This window comes from Rutidosis leptorrhynchoides, chromosome 3, assembly GCF_046630445.1.
Source record: "Rutidosis leptorrhynchoides isolate AG116_Rl617_1_P2 chromosome 3, CSIRO_AGI_Rlap_v1, whole genome shotgun sequence".
In the NCBI taxonomy this organism is placed as follows: Eukaryota; Viridiplantae; Streptophyta; class Magnoliopsida; order Asterales; family Asteraceae; genus Rutidosis; species Rutidosis leptorrhynchoides.
Genome location: NC_092335.1, coordinates 551,981,042 through 551,994,580, shown reverse-complemented (window position 1 = coordinate 551,994,580; position 13,539 = coordinate 551,981,042). Strand labels below are relative to the sequence as shown.

Here is a 13,539-nt window from a genome sequence, read left to right as displayed (position 1 = left end):
TCGTCTTTCGAAAGCATCTATTTTTGCGGAAACAGAATCAAAGTCATGGCTAGAATCGGCTATAGCCGCTTTAGATGATCGAAATATATCTTTTTCTTGGTGCCACTCATGTGAGTGGGAAGCCGTGTTATCAATGATTTTGTAATCTTTAGTTGCGGTTTTCTTCATAATGGAACTACCGGCTGCTATGTCGATGTCTTTTCGTGTAGCAACGTTGACACCTTGGTAGAATATTTGTACTATTTGATAAGTGTCTAAACCATGTTGAGGACATCCTCTCAACATCCTTCCGAATCTTGTCCACGCCTCATATAATGTTTCATTTGGCTTTTGCGTGAACGTAATAATTTCTCCTTGAAGTCTTACGGCTTTGGATGCCGGAAAGAATTGTTTAAGAAATTTTTCAACTAACACATCCCATGTATCAATCGCCCCTTCAGGTAACGATTCCAACCAATCTTTGGCTTCTCCCTTTAAAGTCCAGGAAAACAACATGAGATAGATCTGTTCATCCTCAACTTCTCTAATCTTAAATAGAGTACAAATCCTATTAAAGGTTCGAAGATGTTCGTTGGGATCTTCTTTTGGCGTACCACTATATTGACACTGATTAGTTACCATGTGTAGGATTTGTCCTTTGATTTCATAATCTGGTGCATTAATGTCTGGCTTAATAATGGCGTGACCTTGGCTAGCGCGTTTAGCTTTCATTCGATCTTCCATACTTAGAGGTTCCATTACTTCCATAATTGAATTTGTTGAATACGAATCACTAGAGGATTCTGATTGAACGGTTTGTGATTCAGGAGGAATGATTAGTGGTTCTGGATCTTGGAATTGTCCTTGAATATCCTCCGGGTTATTAGTTGTGAAGTCGGGTTCAAAAGATGGATTATCAGAAATTTGAGTTGGAGTACTTGGATTACTAGATGACGATTCTAAAGAAAAATCAACGGCGACAATGTTTGCTAAATGTCTTGATCGAGTTACAGGTGGTGAACGTATGAAAGGTGGTGAACGTTTTGCTCGGTGCATTCACTGAATATCCTATTAGTTTTTAAAAGGAAAGAAAAATTATATAAGTTATCCAATTAATAGACTTTTCTGATTTTGCCCACATTTCGAATAGCCAAAAGATGCAGCAGAGGGGCAGGATTCGTTTGGTCTCAATATAATTGAGTACTGTTTGGCTCCAATAACCCGGTCCACGTACAAATCCAACTATTACTACGAACCAGAAAATTTTGATGTCTATCAATTTAACCACTTAAAATAAATTTTCGTAATTTAAAGAAATTTAGATAAGAAATAGAGAAAATTCTAAGTCCTAAAAACTAGAATGGCGAGAAATGAGAAAGAAAAAGAGCGCGTCGAAAAAGGTCGAAAAAGAAAAGGGTTGAAAAATAAAAGGCGTCGAAAAATAAGAAAGAAAAAGAGTGACTATAAAACTTTAAAACACTCGACTAACCCAACCTTATTATTATTACTAACTTAAAATTAAAATTGCAAATTGAGATTACTAATTGGAGTGATAATTGATACATAGGTAAAAGGCGTCGAAAAATAAAAATAAGAAAGTAGCGCGTTAAAACTTAAAAAGGAACTAAAAATTAAAAAAATTAAAAGTTGCGTCTAAAAATATTAAAGCTTAAAAGAAAAACTATATCCCAAATGGCAATATCTTAAAAAGGTACCAAAATATAAAAATGGCGTCGCAAAATTCTAAAGCACCTAAATCTTAGTCTAAAAAGAAAGCACTTCAGGGATTTTATGGCAAAGCCTAAAAATCTATAAATAAAAATAATAAGCTACGGCAAAACTAAACTTAACACTAGCTACGAACGATAAATATACAATATTACGATTAAACGATTAAAAAGTTACGAAATATGAAAATATATAAAAAGTGATAAATTTATTTATTTTTATAAAAATATGATTTTTATATTTATTATTTTATAAAAGTATTAATTTTTATATATTTAAAACTAATTAAAACTTTTAATATTACAATTAATTAAAACTTAAACTAAATACTATTTTAATTAAAACCTAAATACTAAATAATTAATAATAATAAATACTCCGTAATAAATGTGTTTTAGGGTTTCTGTCGGTGGCCAGACACGGCGGCTCCACGAGTCGCGGTGAACCCAGTTCAAAACCCTCGCAAGTCGCGGAGATTGCAGGTTCAAAAGAGACAGGTCAAGTTTTGACAGGTCAGTTTTTATTTATTTGTTTTTATATTTTTCTGTTTTATATTTTCAGTTTTAATAATTAAATAAAATATTTATATAAATTATATAAAAACTTATGTTTTAAAAACTAAAATAAAAATAGAAATACTTTATAATTTTAAAAAATCTTAAAAATAGATTTATATATATATATTTTTTTTTTTGATTTTTTTTTATTTTTTATTTTTGATATAAAAAAAATGTATTTTTACAAAAACTAAATAAAACTTAATAAAAATATTTTTTTTTGTGGCGTTTCGCTTCGGCGTTCCCAGGCAGCGGCGCCAAAAATACTTGATGTTATGCGAGGTGTATATGAAATAGCTTATATTTTACTAGGAAAAACTATTAAATACGATACAATTTTACACAAGTTATTTATTTATTTATCGAGTGGATATACTTAAACCTTGCTACAACACTTATAGGCAGTGTACCTAATCGTACAGTAGTGTAGTTTTTAGTAAGTCCGGTTCGTCCACAGGGAATCTTTTAAACAAAGCTTAACGCTATATTAGTTTTAATTTATAAAAATGCAAATATATATATAAGTAATATTATTATTATAAAGGGGGACCGTTTAATGACCGGTTTGTCGATTTTTAAAACTTTAGTCGCAGTTAAAACCTAATGTAAAATATTAAATAAATATAACTTAATTTAAAGCGTAAAGTAAATAACGATAATGAAATTGTGATAAATAAAAGTGCGATGAAATAAAATACAATAATTAAAAAGTGCGTTAATTAAAAGTGTAATTAAATACAATGACAATAAATAAAAGTGCGATAATTAGAAGTGCAATTAAATATAAAATAAAGGAAATTAAATATGAAATAAAATAATTATGCTTATTTAAACTTCCGTAATCATGATGTTTGACGTGTTGATTTTAGTTTTATGCTCATGGGTTAATTGTCCTTTGTCCTGGATTATTCAATATGTTCGTCTGGTTTTTGTCCATAACAGTCCATCAGTCATAAATATAAAGTGCGAGTATCCTCGTCAAATTATCCTTATACCCGAAGTTAAATATTTCAACTAATTGGGGACTTAAACTGTAACAAGGTTTTAATACTTTGTTTAATAATTACACCAGGATATCGACTGAGTGTAACCCAAGGTTTTAATACTTTGTTATCAATTATGCCAAGTGTCCTTATACATAATTTCACCCCTGTTTTAATAATTCTAGTGACTATCAATCCATTCCCGTGTCCGGTTAAATGAACGATTATTCATACATATAAATACCCCGCCCATCGTGTCCGATCGAGTGTATATGGTTATTTATGGGTACGTCCAATTGTAAATCTTTATATAAAATTAACAAACTATCATTTAGTTAAACAAATATAAAGCCCATTAATAGCCCATAGTCTAATTTCCACAAGTGTCGTTCTTTTGTCCAAACCCCAATTATGGTACAAAACCCAATTTCCTAATTTTAGTAATTAGCCCAACATCATGATTACTTCGTCTTAAATAAGCATAATAATTACTTAGCTATGAGGCATTAAATTAAAAAGGTTGAACATAACTTACAATGATTAAAAATAGCGTAGCGTTACACAGACAGAATTTTGACTTACACCCTTACAACATTCGCTAACATACCCTTATTATTAGGATTTAAAATTAAAATTAAAATTAAAATTAAAATTAAATATATATATATATATATATATATATATATATATATATATATATATATATATATATATATATATATATATATATATATATATATATATATATATATATACGTTTACATATAGATAGAGAGATTGATATATGATATTTAAAATGGATCAAATGCGTTGGCTTTTATAGGCAGTTTCAGAATTTGGGGCTCCGCGAGTCGTGCCATTTTTGCACTACAAACTTCGCGAGTCGCGGAGTTCGTAAATCCAGCTCACACAAGTTTGGATCCTTGTGTGCCGACGGTTTTAATAAATAAATATAGTATATATATAATATATATAATTAATTATATATTATATTATATTTATATAAATAGTTAACTTATAATTTTTAGTCCGTTGCGTCGAGCGTTGAGAGTTGATTCTGGTCCCGGTTCCGGATTTTCGAACGTCCTTGCGTACAATTTATTATCTTGTACTTTGCGTTTTGAATCTTGTACTCTTGTAATTCTGAGACGTTTCTTATCAATAATTGGAACCTCTTTGATTGTATTTTGTACTTTTGAGCTTTTTGGTCGTTTGCGTCTTCAATTCGTCAAATCTATCTTTTGTCTTCGCCTTTTATTATTTAACCGAATATCACTTGTAAATATGACAATTGCAACTAAAAGCTTGTCTTTCTTGAGGAATAATGCTATGAAATATATGTTCGTTTTTAGCATTATCAAGTAACTACATACTTAATAACTCGTTTTAAAATATAAACGAACCACATGAATAATGATCTCAGAATATAATAAAGCTCAGTATGCACAAATACGTAGTTTCGTAAAAGTAATAAGCACAAGTATGAGTCGAAAAAGTCGGTTCATTACATTACCCACCTGTTAAAGAAAATTTTGTCCCAAAATTTTAAGCTGAGGTAGACTGTAGAGTTGTGAAGAGGTGAGGATACTTCTGCATCATCTGATCCTCTCGTTCCCAAGTGAACTCGGGTCCTCGTTTAGCATTCCAACGAACTCGGATAATTGGAATCTTGTTGCGTTTCTAGATCGTGACCTCATGGTCCATAATTTCAACAGGTTCTTTCATGAAGTGGAGTTTGTCATCAATCGTAAGCTCATCAAGAGGTATGAAAAGTTCTGGTTCAGCAAGACATTTCTTCAGATTCGACACGTGGAAAGTGGGATGAACTGCACTTAATTGGGATGGAAGATCCAAACGGTAAGCGACGGGTCCAATACGCTCCAAGATTTCGAAAGGACCAATATATCGCGAATTTAGCTTCCCACGCTTTCCGAAGTGGATTACACCTTTCCAAGGTGCGACTTTCAACATTACGCGATCATCAACTTGGAATTCGCGATCCTTACCTTTAAGGTCGGCATAACTCTTTTGACTATCACGGGTCGTCTTGAGCCTTGCTTTAATTTAGACAATCTTCTCAGCTATTTCGTAGTCGAGTTTGGGTCCGGTGATTTGCTTTTCACCTTCTTCGGCCCAACAGATAGGAGAAAAGCACTTGCGGCCATACAACGATTCGAAAGGTGCGGCCTTAATGCTCGCGTGATAGCTATTGTTGTAAGAGAATTCGGCTAGAGGCAAATGCTTCTCCCAAGCTTTCCCGAAATCAATAACACAAGCTCGTAACATGTCCTCCAAGGTTTGAATCGTGTGTTCGCTTTGTCCATCGGTTTGTGGGTGATACGCTGTACTCATATCTAAAAGTGTTCCCAAAGCTTCTTGTAAAGAACGCCAAAATCTAGAAGCGAAACGGGCATCTCGATCTGAAATAATCGATAAGGGTACGCCGTGATGAGATACAATTTCCTTTATGTACAGCTGTGCCAGACTCTCCATTGTATCGGTTTCCTTCATGGCTAGGAAGTGAGCAGATTTAGTAAGACGGTCAATAATAACCCAGATGGTATCATAACCGCCTACCGTTTTCGGTAGCTTCGTGATGAAGTCCATTGTTATTCCTTCCCACTTCCATTGCGGATTTCGGGTTGCTGAAGTAATCCGGATGGCCTCTGATGTTCGGCTTTGATCTTAGAACAACTTAAACACCTTCCAACATAAGTAGAAACATCCTTCTTGAGGTCGTGGTACATTTTACCAGCTCCTGGATGAATTGAGTACCTTGACTTGTGGGCTTCGTTGAGAATAAGGCTTCGTAAATCCCCATAACTAGGCACCCAAATTCTTCCGGTAAAATATTGGAGTCCAGTCTCCTTAACCTCGAATCGAGAGACGAGAATGTTCAAACATTCCTGAGAAATATTCTCATCCTTGAGAGCCTGATCTCGGGCTACGCGGATTTGGCTATTGAGATTCGTGTGAATGGTTATGTTCAAGGCTCGGACACGAAGAGGTACCATTCTCTCCTTTCTGCTCAAAGAATCAGCTACAACATTTGCCTTGCCAGGATGGTAACGAAGTTCACAATCATAATCGTTCAACGTCTCAATCCACCGTCGCTATCTCATGTTCAGCTACTTCTGATTAAAAATGTGTTGGAGGATTTTGTGGTTAGTGAAAATAGTACTCTTGGTTCCATAAAGGTAGTGTCTCCATAGTTTGAGCGCAATGACGACGGCACCAAGTTCGAGATCATGAGTTGTGTAGTTCCGCTCGTGAATCTTCAATTGTCGGGAGGCGTAAGCAATAACCTTCTTTCGTTGCATCAATACACACCCAAAGCCTTGTCGGGAGGCATCGCAATATACAACGAAGTCATCACTGCCTTCGGGAAGGGATAAGATAGGTGCGGTTGTTAACTTCTGCTTCAGGATTTGGAATGCCGACTCTTGCTTGGTTTCTCAAACGAACTTTTTCCCCTTGTGAGTTAACGTGGTCAAAGGACTCGCAATCAAAGAGAAACCTTCAATGAACCTACGATAGTAACCGGTGAGGCCTAAAAATTGGCGAATATGAGTAGGAGTAGTGGGAGTTTCCCACTTACTGATGGCTTCGATCTTTGCGGGGTCGACTTTGATACCCTGATCGCTTACAATATGACCAAAAAATTGGACTTCCTTCAACCAAAATTCACACTTGGAGAATTTGGCATAGAGTTGCTCTTGTCTCAAGAGTTCAAGCACGAGTCAAAGATGTTGCTCATGTTCTTCTTCGCTTTTGGAATAAAATAGGATATCATCTATGAAGACGATAACGAATTTGTCCAGGTATGGCTTGTATACGTGATTCATGAGATCCATAAACATGGCAGGTGCGTTAGTTAAACCGAATGGCATCACCAAAAACTCATAGTGACCATAACGAGTTCGGAACATCGTCTTAAGTACATTGCTCTCCTTCACCCTCAATTGGTGATAACCTGATCACAAATCGATCTTGGAGTAAACACTGGATCCTTGCAGCTGATCGAATAGATCATTAATCCTGGGAAGGGGATACCAATTCTTGATCGTCAACTTGTTCAGTTCACGATAATCGATACACATGCGGAAAGATCCGTCCTTCTTCTTCACGAACAAAATAGATGCGCCCCAAGGCGATGAACTCGGTCGAATAAATCCACGGTCTCGCAGTTCCTGCAGTTGACTCTGCAACTCTTGTAGTTCGGAAGGTACAAGTCGATAAGGTGCGTGAGCTACAGGTGCAGCTCCTAGTAATAGATCAATCTGGAACTCCACTGATCGCGGCGGGGTAATCCTGGTAACTCTTCTGAAAAGACGTCGGAAAATTCGTTCATAATTCGCACGTCATCCAAGCTTTTCTCCTCAGTTTCTAGCTTCTTCACATGTGCTAAAACAACAAAACGTCCTTTCTTCATGACCTTTTGTGCCTTCATGCAACTAATAAGGTTCAGCTTCGGGCTACATCTCTCTCCGTAAACAATTAATGGCTCACCAGTCTCACGAGGTATACAAAGAATCTTCTCACCACAGACAACTTCTGCTCTTACTTTGGACAGCCAGTCCATTCCGACTATCACATCAAAGCTTCCCAACTTAATGGGTATCAAATCAATCTCGAAATCTACACCAGCTAAGTTTATTATACCTCCTCGGCCAATTTGGTCAACTTTCTCAAGTTTTCCATTGGCTACCTCAACAAGAATACTCTCCTCCAAAGAAACTAAAGGCCAATCTATCTTAGAGCAAAAGTGTCTACATACGTAACTCCTATCGGCACCAGTATCAAATAGGACAGAAGCTAATAGATTATTGATAGTGAATGTACCTGTAACCAAGTCAGGATCCTCGCGGGCATCTCTAGCGTTCATGTTGAAAACTCTTCCACGTGCTGGCCTGCCATCCTTCTTCTTATTGGGACATTCATTCCTGAAGTGGCCCTGCTGACCACACTCATAGCACTTCCTCAGTCCATTTGGGTTTGTCCTCACAGCTGGGGTGTTGCTCTTACAATCTCTGCCGATGTGTCCAGTCCTTTTACACTTCTCACACACTATGTTGCAGTGTCCAGTATGATGCTTGTAGCATCTCTTACACTGAGGAAGGCTACCTTTGTAGTTAGGGTTAAGGTTAGGGTTCCTTCAGTCGTTTTTTCCCTTAAAGTTCTCATACCTCTTAGCTGGGTTCTGATTAAAACCTTTACCCCTGTTTCTATCCCACTTACGTTTCCCATTACTAGATCTCGATTTTGATTTCACCTTCTCTGGCTCTTTGCGAGTAATTTGATTCATCAGGGTGTGCGCCATGCGCATAGCTTCCAGGACATTCGATGGTTTTGATGAAGTGACATTTCCCTGAATTAGTCCCCACAGATAACCATTGTGGGGCACATCAAGGCTAACTCCAAGTACCTTTCGGTCAGTTCCTACAACTTTCAGTTCCCAAAAATCCGCTTCCATTTTATGAATTTCAGTTCTGGGGTAGTATTCCTCGATCATAGCCCTCTTAAACTTCTCCAAGGGTGTTGCGTAAGCTTCGTCAATTCCCTGAGCCTGGGCAAATGTATTCCACCAAGTCAAAGCGCCATCCGACAGCGTGCATGACACGTACTTGGTCTTATTCACTTCAGAGCAGTTACTCACACGGAATACAGATTCCAACTTTTCAAACCATCTCGTCAGCCTAACTGTCCCTTCCGTTTCACTGAAATTGTGGGGCTTGTAGCTCTGAAATTCCTTGTAAGTGCACCCGTTCTGAATGTTCTGGTTAGCCGGTGGAGCTAGGGGGTTGGCATTCGCCATAGCTGCGTCTACTCGAGCGGCTATCATCTCCTCAATCTGTGCTGATGTGGGCATTTTCCTTGGAGCTCTTCCATTTGCCATCGATCTTCCAGACAAAAATTTTGACCCCAGTCAAAATCCGTTACCCGACAAGTAATAATGCTATAGTAATATAGCAATCAATTACTTATTCCATGTCAGTAAGACATATAGCAAGCACGTAATCAGGCATAGTAACTACAGTAGCCTAAATCATTTATAGCTGTACATAGCATGGCAATGATAACAATATCATACCAAAGTAACATGAAATCAAAAGCAGATAGTAGCATGTAGTAGCGAGAATAAGCAAGAGCATACAACAAGTTCATATAGCAGTAAAAGTAAGCAGTAGCATGCAGCAAGTTTTGCAGAAACAAGTAAACGAGCAAGTTGTAGATTAGTCCTATTAGTGAATCCTACTCGACTCGGTCAAGACACACTAATGCAACCTAATTCCCTACAACCAATGCTCTGATACCAAATGTGATGCCAAGTACAAAATCAACGTGTACAGATCATCAAAAACAGGATCATTACATGGTTACAACGCTATATGCTGTTTAAAAACAAGTTTTACATTCATAAAAAGGTAACGTATTTACCAACGTCAAATGTTTTACAAAAGATAACGTGCTTCTATGAATAGGAAGCATTAACATGAGAACGTGACACAAAGGTCATTACAAAGCCATTGTTCAAGAATAACATAAGTTGCAAATGCAAAACAAAAGTTCCATGATTGAGACATCTCTAAGTAATGCAGCGGAAGTCTAACACATCGAGTCTGTAACAGCAAGTCTATAACACCAAGACTATAACAGAAAGTCTAACAGCAGAAGCAACAACGTCTAAGCACCTGATAAATACATGCTTAAAAAGTCAACACGAATGTTGGTGAGTTATAGTTTGTTTGTACTCAGTAATGTAATGTAGACCACAAGATTTCGTATTCAAAACAATATGAAAAGTATATGCTTATCCGTGGGCACCCAGTAACTAACTTAACAAGTAATATCACCCCCTAAAAGTACACCTGGCAAGTACGTAATTTTACGAAGTATTAAACACCTGTTGAATGCTAGCGCGACTATCTCGAGTGGAGATATCAAACCCTATGGATCCATATCTAAGATTCGTGTTCACCGGTTCATAAATCAATGACTAAACGTTACCGAGCTAAGGGGAATGTTTGTGACGTTATGTCACCCACACATATATAAAGTTTAAGTACTCGTGTCTAGTATGTAAAACATAAAAAGTGCATGTATTCTCAGACCCAAAAATAGTAAAGTAAAAAGAGAGTTATAACTCATAGTGGTAATGCGGTAAAAGTCGATATGAAAAGTATGCAAATAGTAAGTCGGTCCGAAAGGTCCTAAAACTAAGTCAAAGTTTATTAAGTCAGTATATTATCCCAAAAGGTTTAAAAGTGAATAAGGTAAGTCTAAAGTATCATCATCATCATCATCATCATCATCATCATCATTCGTAAAAGATAAAGTAAGTTTTCACTAAAGATAGAGATTAAAACAAAAGGCTGACTTCGGACAACTGCTACGACCTCTCTACAAACCGAAAAGACGTGTGTCCAAGGCTCCGTATGTGGGTCCTCTAACCGATCTCGAATTTTTAGATCCTAACTCGATGTCATTTGACCGTGGCGACGGTTCAAGCGCGAATAGGTCAGAATTTTCAGCACGACGTTACAAAGGCGTAGTGATTTTCGGAAGGCTTTAAATCCTAAACCGTATATCGGATTTAGGCGAGTCTTAAACGAAAAGTCATCTACTCGAACCGAACTATCTGAAAATAAATTTTACAGAAGCCCCTGGAGTCTGATAGGATCTCGAAAAACAGTAAACAATTTCTCCGGTGGGTTTTTTGGTGCTTGATGCTCATCACGGTTCTCATCCTTGATGCGTGTAAGCTTCAAGTGTACAACTCTTTGATGTTTTAGCATCACTTTGACCAAGTTCCAACCATCAACACCCAAATTTCAAGACTTAAGAAGTAATACAACTCACTTAAGAGTTTTAGATGGATGATGAACCAAGGTTTCATCATGTTCTTAGTCTTAACACAAATACAAGTTCTATTCATGATTAAAGCTACAAACTTTGATTCAATCAAACAAGCAAGACACATAAATTTGATCAAACAAAGTAATGAAACCCTAAGCTAGAAAGCTTGGATCCCTTAACAAATAATTATGAGATTTCAAGGCTAGAAAGCTTGAATCTTTTATGTTCTTGAAGATCCTTAAATCAACAAGCTAGATCTTCAAGTTTCATGAAGACCGTAAACACAAGTTTTGATCTTTTAGCAAAAACAAAGTGATCTTAAACTATAAAGCTTAGATCCATCAAAGTAATGAAGATCCAAAGCTAGAAAGCTTGAATCTTTTATGTTCTTGAAGATCTTTAAAGCAAAAGGCTAGATCTTCAAGTTTCATGAAGATCATAAACACAAGTTTTGATCTTTTTAACAAAATGAAGAGATCATAAGCTAGAAAACTTAGATCCAACAAAATAAATGAATATTCAAAGCTAGAAAGCTTGAATCTTTCATGTTCTTGAAGGATTCAAATCAAAGTTTGAATCTACAAGATATAACAAGATCAAAAAGCCAAAAATCTTGATCTTATAAAGATGATGATGATGTCGTAACTTAGAAGAAGAAAAGAAGAAGAAGAAAGTTTAAAACTTACAATTTTTAGAGTGAGAGAGACTAGAGAGAAAATAAGAGAGCAAGTGTGTGTAAAATGAGAATGAGATCAAGTGTGAAATGAGTGGAATAAGCTTGGTATTTATAGTGGGAATGGTGGTGGTGGCCGTGGGTTTTGGGGGAGACAAGGGGACACCCTTTTGCTTTTTGCTTAGTGGTGGTCTAAAGGTGGTGCTACTTGTTGGGATCCCATGAAACATGTGTGGTAATGGTGAACAAAAATGCTAGTATGTTGGCTCATATAAATGGGTTTTTGTCCTACTTCTTGATGGGTCATAATCCATTTAAAATTGGGCTAATTAAATAGTCCATTAGCTAGAGTAGGATGGGCTTAAGTCCAATAAGGTAGAAAGTCCAACAAGACTAACTAGTGTGCATTAGTAATTTACTAAGCGTAATTAAGCAACCAATAAGCCAAGTAATTGTCATTAGAAAATAACAATTAGTATTATGTAGTCATAATATTCCAATTATGACAAAAGTTTAACGTGTATAAAGTACATAGCTCGTTCTAAACGTCAAGTGACACTAACGGTCATAAAAGCATTCGAGGATCAAGTTAAGTAACTACGTACTTAATAACTCATTTTAAAATATAAACGAAAGTAATCAACATGAATAATGATCCCAGAATATAATAAAGCTCAGTATGCACAAATACGCAGTTTCGTGAAAGTAATAAGCACAAGTATAAGTCGAAAAAGTCGGGTCGTTACATCAATTGTCAACCTCACGTTGGTTTAGTTGACAATTGAATCATTATACATCTTTAACAAAACTTAGCATGCATACATATTACATATCACCGTTGGGAAGAAATGTAATGTATATGTTAATCATGTTTATTATATATTTCATTGTTCAAGTTATCATACAATTAGCCATTGGGTTCATTGGATAATATCATGAACAATTGCGCAACATGGCATGAATAAGCTCGTATAATAATCAAAATAACCATTCGTTGGATTGGTTATCCATATCAATTTACAAGTTACCATATAACGGATTCAAGATGTTCAGAAACTGGAGACTTAATAATTTCCTCAACTACAAAGCATATGTAGAATTTTAACAAATATCAAATATAATAGATCACTCGAAACAGTAAAGAATGAATCGTTATGTTATTAATATATTGTGGTTAGTAACCATTAATTCTTGATATCAATATGTATTGAAAACTAATTATCCATAACATTTGAAAATAAAGTCTACCATTCTGCAATAATTCATTAAAGTTTATTATCGTGTCATGCAATTCAATAAATTAATTGGCACATTCATTTATTGCATAAACACAAGGCATATGGTAAACCATTTCTTAAATCAATTTAAAGATCGCCTGTTTTGAGTAAACAGTCATATGTTATGGATCGGTAGAATTAATTCATTGTGGATATTATGTTTAAACATTATTCGAAGTAAAAATTTCTCGGTTGTTAAGAAAAACTAAAACACCATTAAGATCATTAATTGTTACTCCCATCATTTATAAGAATGTTTTTTATTTTATCACAATGGATAATGGATATTTTGTCATAACTGTCATTTTGAAATGTAACAATCATTTTTTAATGTTATTCCTTAACAACCATACAAGATTACATATTTCCATTACTGTCATTTTTTAATAAAATAAAAATTCTTATTGTCATTACAACAATAACAACAACACCCAATCCTACATATGTGGGGTATGGGGAGGTAGGACGTAGACAATCTTTCCCCT

At 35.7% G+C, this 13,539-nt stretch overlaps 1 non-coding gene across 1 annotated transcript; it reads left to right on the top strand.

Moving 5' to 3' along the window:
- Positions 1-256: 256 nt before the first annotated feature.
- Positions 257-363, top strand: LOC139903363 (small nucleolar RNA R71). The gene has a single exon (XR_011778188.1). It is a non-coding gene; the product is annotated as a small nucleolar RNA R71 (small nucleolar RNA).
- Positions 364-13,539: the final 13,176 nt, after the last annotated feature.